We start from the raw sequence: 7,693 nt of genomic DNA on the forward strand, positions 1-7,693 counted from the left end.
CTCAGACTCAGTGACACAGCGGTAACTCAGAATTGGAAAGATGGCAGGAAGAGGGATAGGGACAGAAACACAGAAACATAACCAGTAACTGACCATTGCCCTCTATAGTCTTATACCCCCACATGGCTTCCAAGAAGCCCAGTTTTATCAGGGGCAATGCCTAATGATACTAGAGCAGGGTCACATGTTTGTGCATGCAAAGAAGGAGAAACTGCCTTAACATAGCAAGGAATTTAACAAGGAATAAAACAAACGAAGAATTCTGATCCTGCTGGGTAACAAGAGATCATCCACAAGAGGCAACTGTTAATTTAAAATTTCATGGCATTGCCGGGCACGGTGACTCACGCCTGTAATCCCAGCACTTTGGGAGGCCGAGGTGGGCAGATCACAAGGTCATGGGATCGAGACCATCCTGGCTAACATGGTGAAACCCCACCTCTACTAAAAATATATAAAAAATAGCCGGGTGTGGTGGCGGGCGCCTATTAGTCTCAGCTACTCGGGAGGCTAAGGCAGGAGAACAGCGTGAACCCGGGAGGCGGAGCTTGCAGTGAGCTGAGATCGCACCACTGCACTCCAGCCTGGGCGACAGAGAGAGACTCCATCTCAAAAATAAATAAATAAAATAAAATAAAATTTCATGGCATTGATGCAATAGGGTTAATAGCCTCTGGATGGATTTCTCACCTTTGCATGTTTACCTTTTTCTTCCCCCTGCTTGAATTTCAATTAGTCTTAGCCTAACAATGGCTTCTTTTTTTTTTTTTTTTTTTTTTTTGAGACAGAGTCTTGCTCTGTCTCCCAGACTGGAGTACAGGGGCGTAATCTTGGCTCACTGCAACCTCTGTCTCCTGGGCTTAAGTGTTTCTCCTACCTCAGCCTCCTGAGTAGCTGGGACTACAGGAGCATGCCACCATGCCCAGCTAATTTTTGTATTTTTAGTAGAGACGGGGTTTCATCATGTTGGCCAGGCTGGTCTCAAACCCCTGCCCTCAAGTGATCCACCCAACTTGGCCTCTCAAAGTGTTGGCCACTGTGCTTGGCCCAATAATGGCTTTTTATAGCCAACCAAAACAATTGGAATACACAAAAGTTCTAAAATGAAAAATACAGTGCTAGTATATTCTAAGCATTCAAGAGCTCCTCGATAAGCACAGTAAAACCCCATGCTAATGCCCTCATCAAAAATATGATTTCATTTTATTTATTTATCTTTGAGACAGTGTCTTGCTCTGTCACCCAGGCTGGAGTATGGTGGTGTGATCATGGCTTACTGCAGCTTCAACCTCCTGGGCTCAAGTGATACTCCCACCTCAGCCTCCTGAGTAGCTGGGACTATAGACACACACCACCATGCCTGGCTATGTTGCCCAGGCTGGTCTCGAACTCCTGGGTTCAAGTGATACCCCTACCTTGGCCTTTCAAAGTGCTGGGATTACAGGCATGAGCTACTGTACCCGGCCAAAAATAAAATTTTTTTTTTCTTTTGAGATGGAGTCTTGATCTGTTGCCAGACTGGAGTGCAGTGGTACAATCTCGACTCCCTGTAACCTCCGCCTCCTGGGTTCAAGTGATTCTCCTGCCTCAGCCTCCCCAGTAGCTGGGACTACAGGTGCCCAGCACCATGCCTGGCTAATTTTTGTATTTTTAGTAGAGACAGGGTTTCACCATGTTGGCCAAGCTGGTCTTGAACTCCTAACCTCAGGTGATCCGCCCCCCACTTGGCCTCCCAAAATGCTGGGATTACAGGTGTAAGCCACCGTGCCTGGCCAAAAATATAATTTTAGATATGATACAGAATTGACGGCTGGCTCCCATTCCCTGCCTAGCCCCTAAACAGGGCAGGTAGAGGGAGGTCTTAGAGAGGAGGCCAAGGCCATAAAGGTGGAGAAAAGTCATGTGAACTTGTTTCAGAGAGAGAAGAAGTGAGGGGTAAATCTCGTCCTAATTATTCTCCCAGCTGAATCTGGCCAACTAACTGGGACATTTCCCAAATCACTAATGTTATCCTGCAGCTTCTGCACTCAGAATTGTCCCCAGTAGGCTGGGCATGGTGGCTCACACCCGTAATCTCAGCAGTTTGGGAGGCTGAGGAGAGTGGATCACAAGGTCAGGAGTTCAAGACCAGCCTGGTCAATATGGTGAAATCCTGTCTCTACTAAAAATACAAAATTACCTGGGCATGGTGGTGCGTGCCTGTAGTCCTAGCTACTCTGGAGGCTGAGACAGAAGAATCGCTTGAACTGGGTAGGCGGAGGTTGCAGTGAGCCGAGATCGCACCACTGCACTCCAGCCTGGTGACAGAACAAGACTCTGATTCAAAAACAACAACAAAAAAGAAAACAGGATGTTTAGCCGGGTGCGGTGGCTCATGCCTATAATCCCAGCACTTTGGGAGGCCAAGGTGGGTGGATCACCTGAGTTCGGGAGTTCGAGACAAGCCTGACCAACATGGAGAAACCCCGTCTCTACTAAAAAAAACCCCACAAAATTAGACAAGCTTGGTGGTGCATGCCTGTAATCCCAGCTACTTGGGAGGCTGAGGCAGGAGAATCGCTTGAACCTGGGAGGTGGAGGTTGCAGTGAGCCGGGATCACGCCATTGCACTCCAGGTTGGGTAACAAGAGTGAAATTCTGTCTCCAAAAAAAAAAAAAAATTGTCCCCATTAATATTTAACTTGGGGCCGACCACCACCACCAGGTGGCATCAAATCACAACTGAGTCTGGCATGAATTTATTTTTTATTTATTTAAAAATTTTTTGGTAGAGATAGGGTATTGCTATACTGCCCAGACTGGTCTTAGACCCCTGGGCTCAAGCGATCCACCCGCCTCAGCCTCCCAAAGTGCTGAGATTACAAGCCTGAACTGCTGTGCCTGACCTGGCATGAATTTAGATAGGGCAGTTAGCTCCCAAATTCCTCACAGCTAGCTAGACTGACCCACAATGGTCATTTTGTTGTTAACCCTGCAAGAAATTGTAACCTTCCATTTCATATGACTGATTTATTTGGATCTCAGTTATAATTACAATTACAATTATAATTACAATAGGATTTACTGTATTAATTTATAACCAATAATTGATGAAAGTACTCTCTTAGTAAACTAAAGGCCAGAGAACATTAAATTAGACATTGTGCTAATTATTTTGTGCTAATTATACATATTATATATATATAAAATATATATATACACACATACACAGAACGCTCGCTTTGGCAGCACATATACTAAAACTGGAATGATGCAGAGATTAGCATGGCCTCTGCACAAGGATGACACTTTTATTTAACTTTGCAAAAAAAAAAAATTAAGAAAACCAATCAACACACACACACACACACACACACACACACACCCCTCATAGCTTGAGTTTATTTATTTTTTGAGAGAGGTCTCACTCTGTCACCCAGACTGGAGTGCAGTGGTGCAATCTTGGCTCATTGCAACCTCTGCCTCCCAGGCTCAAGCAATTCTCCTTCCTCAGCCTCCCGAGTAGCTGGGATTACAGACATGCGCCACTACCACCTGGCTAATTTTTTTTTTTTCTATTTTTAGTAGAGACGGGGTTTCACCATGTTGGCCAGGCTGGCCTCAAACTCCTGACCCCAAATGATCCACACTGCTCGGCCTCCCAAAGTGTTGGTATTACAGGAATGAGTCACCGCACTCAGCCGAGTTTATTATATTACTGAAATTTTCAGGCTGGGCATGGTGACTCACACCTGTAATACCAGCACTTTGGGAGGCTGAGGCTGGAGGACCACCTGAGCCCAGGAGTTCAAGACCTGCCTGGACAATAAAGTGAGACCCCATCTCTACAAAGTTTACACAAATTAGCTGGGCATGGGCGTACATGCCTGCAGTCCCAGTTACTCAGGAGGCTGAGGTGTGAGCGTTGCTTGAGCCCAAGAGGTCAAGGCTGTAGTGAGCTATGATCATGCCATTGCACTTTAGCCTGAGCAACAGAGTGAGACCCTGTCTCAAAAAAACCCAAAAGAGACAAAGAAAAAATGAAGGCTGGGCATGGTGGCTCACACATGTAATCCTAGCACTTTGGGAGGCTGAGGTGAGAAGATTGCTTTAGCCCAGGAATTTGAGACCAGCCTGGGCAACATGGCGAAACCTCGTCTCTACAAAAACTTATAAAAATTAGCTGGGTATGGTGGTGTGTGCCTGTAGTCTCAGCTACTCGGGAGGCTGAGGTGGGAGGATTGCTTGAGCCTGGGAGTTCGAGGCTGCAGTGAGTGGAGTGCACTGCACTCCAGCCTGGGAGACAGACTGATACCCTGTCTCAAAAAAAAAAAAAAAAGGAAAAGAAAAGATGGAAAAAGTACTAGAAAAAAGTGAACCAGGCCAGGCATGGTGGTTCAGGCCTGTAATCCCGGCACTTTGGGAGAGCAAGGCGGGTGGATCACTTGAGATCAGGAGTTTGAGACCAGCCTGGCCAATATGGTGAAACCCTGTCTCTGCCAAAAATACAAAAAACAAAAAAACCCAAAAGTTTAGGCGGGCGTGGTGGCACGCGCCTGTAGTTCCAGCTACTCAGGAGGCTGAGGCAGAAGAATTGCTCGAACCAGGGAGACAGGTTGTAGTGAGCCAAGATCACACCACTGCACTCCAGCCTGGGTGACAGAGTGAGACTCTGTCTCAAGAAATACAGTGAAGGAGTTAGTAAAATTTACCACTGATAGCTGGGCACGGTGGGTCACGCCTGTAATCCCAGCTCTTAGGGAGGCAGAGCTGGGAGGATAGCTTGAGCCCAGGAGTTCGAGACCTGCCTGGGCAATATAGTAAGACCCTGTTCTCCACAAAAAGGGGGGGAAGAAAAGAAAGAAAAAAAAAATTACCTCTGGTAAAACTAGTTCTTGGACCCTTGAAGGTGACTTATTATTTGTTTTCTGTCAGTATCACCCTGTGTGTTATGTTTTTTCAGGTAGCAGATGGGTTGGTGAGTAGGAATTATTTTCAGTTTCAAATAAATCTCATTTTGGTTTTCATTCCTCTGAAAATTAGCAATACAGGGATGAAAAGAATTGTGCCTGTCTTGCACTATTGTGCACTGTTCTTGCACTAAGAATAGTGCTTCACATCATAAGCACTGTATGTGTTGCCATTATTAGTAACCTTTGCAGTGATGATTGTGCTCATGGATTACCCAGACACACTCTCCCTCTTGCTGCCATCCCCGCTCCATTCACCCATCTAAAACAGGTGCTGTATGTCTTTTTTTTTTTTTTGAGACAGAGTTTCGCTCTGGTTGCCCAAGCTGGAGTGCAATGGTACAATTTCAGTTCACTGCAACCTCCGCCTCCTGGTTTCAAGCGATTCTCCTGCCTCAGCCTCCTGAGTAGCTGGGATTACAGGCACCCGCCACCACGCCCGGCTCATTTTGTATTTTTAGTAGAAATGGGGTTTCACCATGTTGGCCAGGCTGGTCTCGAGCTCCTGACCTCAGGTGATCCACCTGCCTCAGCCTCCCAAAGTGCTGGGATTACAGGCGTGAGCCACGGCACCCGGCTAAAACAGGTGCTGTATGTCAAACACACACCTTTCTGTGGCCACTCCTTGAATGGTTCACTGAACATTTTAGATGGCTTCACACTTACAGAGTTTCTTTCTTTTTTTTTGAGACAGAGTCTTACTCTGTTGCCCAGGCTAGACAGCCTCCCGAGTAGCTGGGACTACAGGTGCCTGTCACCAGAGTGAGACTCCATCTCAAATAATAATAATACAAAAGTGACTCAAAAGAAAGGGGGAAGAAGCCGGGTGCGGTGGCTCACACCTGTAATCCCAGCACATTGGGAGGCTGATGGGTGGATCACATGAGGCCAGGAGTTTGAGACCAGCCAGGCCAATATGGCAAAACCCTGTTTCTACTAAAAATACAAAAATTAGCCAAGTGTGGTGGCGCATGCCTGTAATCCCAGCTACTTGGGTTACTGAGGCATGAGAATCTCTTGAACCCAGAGGTGGAGGTTGCAGTGAGCTGAGATTGTGCCACTGCACTCCAGCCTGGGCGACATAGCTAGACCCTGTCTCAAGAAAAAAAAAAAAAAGAATCGAGGAAGAATCTTAGTATTTGACAATGTAGAATATAAGGGAAAAAATATATAATAAGGGAAAAAGAAGAGTGTTACATGCTGATGAATGATAGAGCAAGAAGCAACTGAAAAAACTGCAGGAATAGATACATCAGGTTAAAAGATTTTAACACATACTTTTCAGAAATTGATAAATTGGAATTACAGTTGTAAGCGACCATGCCCAGCTCAATTTTTATTTGCTTTTGTCTTTATTTATTTATTTATTTTTTTGAGACAGGGTCCCACTCTGTTGCCCAGGCTGGAGTGCAGTGGCGCAATCTCAGCTCACTGCAACCTCTGCCTCCCAGGGTCAAGCAATCTTTCCACCCCAGCCTCCCAAGTAGCTGGAACTACAGGTAGGTACCACCACGGCTGGGTAATTTTTGCATTCTTTTGTAGAGACGAAGTTTTGCATGTTTCCAGGCTAGTCTTGAATTCCTGGGCTCAAGTGATCTTACCTGCCTCGGCCTCCCAAAGTGCTGGGATTACAGGCATGAGCACCTGGCCTGTCTTTTTGATTTAAATTTCTCTTTGAGATAATCTTATTATGGGATCTGTTAATTCAATCGGAGAGTCTGTTTTTTAATTGAATTTAATTAATTTTTATTTACTATAATTCATTATAAGTACTTATTTCTGCCTTTTTATTCCATATTTTTCATTTACTACAGGTCTTGGTCTGTTTTGTGTTGCTATAACAGAATTAGGCTGGGTAATTTATCAAGAGGTTTATTTGGCTCAGGATTCTGGTGGCTGGAAGGTTCAAGATTGGGTAGCTGCATCTGGTGAAGGTCTCAGGCTGCTTCCACTCATGGTGGAAAGAGGAAGGGGAATGGGAGTGTGCAAAGAAATCATAAGGCAAGAGAGAAAGCAAGGGAGAGAAACCAAGGAAGCTAGACTCTTAACAACCCACTCTCTGGAAAACTAACTCATTCCTGCAAGTGTGAGAATGGGCTCCTGGGAGAGCATTAATCCATTCATGAGAAATCCACCCCCATGACCCAAACACCTCCCACTAGGCCCCACCTCCCAACACTGCCACATTGGGAATCAAATTTCTTTCTTTCTTTTTTTTTTTGGAGATGGAGTCTCGCTCTTGTTGCCCAGGCTGGAGTGCAATGGCCTGATCTCAGCCCACTGCAACCTTTGCCTTCCAGGTTCAAGCGATTCTCCTGCCTCAGCCTCCCGAGTAGCTGGGATTACAGGCACCTGCCACCTCGCCCAGCTAGTTTTTTGTATTTTTAGTAGAGACGGGGTTTCACTATGTTGGCCAGGCTGGTCTCGAACTCCTGACCTCAGGCAGTCCACCCGCCTTGGCCGCCCAAAGTGCTGGGATTACAGGCATGAGCCACTGTGCCCAGCTGGGAATCAAATTTCAACATGAGTTTTGGTAGGGACACACCATATCCAAACCATAGCACTACATGTTTTTCTTTTTCCCTTTCTTCTTTGCATTGGATTGTTGCTTTTATTAGTTGTTGCTGGCTTAAATGTTAAGCATTCCAGTATGCCTGGAACCTGTCTTACTTCAAAGTTCATGTGTGTCTGCTGCATCACTCCAGGAATTATTATTATCTTTTTTTTTTTTTTTTTTGAGATGG

At 45.7% G+C, this 7,693-nt stretch overlaps 1 pseudogene; it reads left to right on the plus strand.

Annotated features, from left to right (window-relative positions):
- The first annotated feature begins 3,216 nt into the window (after positions 1–3,216).
- LOC129039732 (U6 spliceosomal RNA) lies at positions 3,217–3,317 on the plus strand (annotated as a pseudogene).
- The last annotated feature ends 4,376 nt before the right edge of the window (positions 3,318–7,693 follow it).

This window comes from Pongo pygmaeus, chromosome 5 (genome assembly GCF_028885625.2).
Source record: "Pongo pygmaeus isolate AG05252 chromosome 5, NHGRI_mPonPyg2-v2.0_pri, whole genome shotgun sequence".
Classification (NCBI taxonomy): domain Eukaryota; kingdom Metazoa; phylum Chordata; class Mammalia; order Primates; family Hominidae; genus Pongo; species Pongo pygmaeus.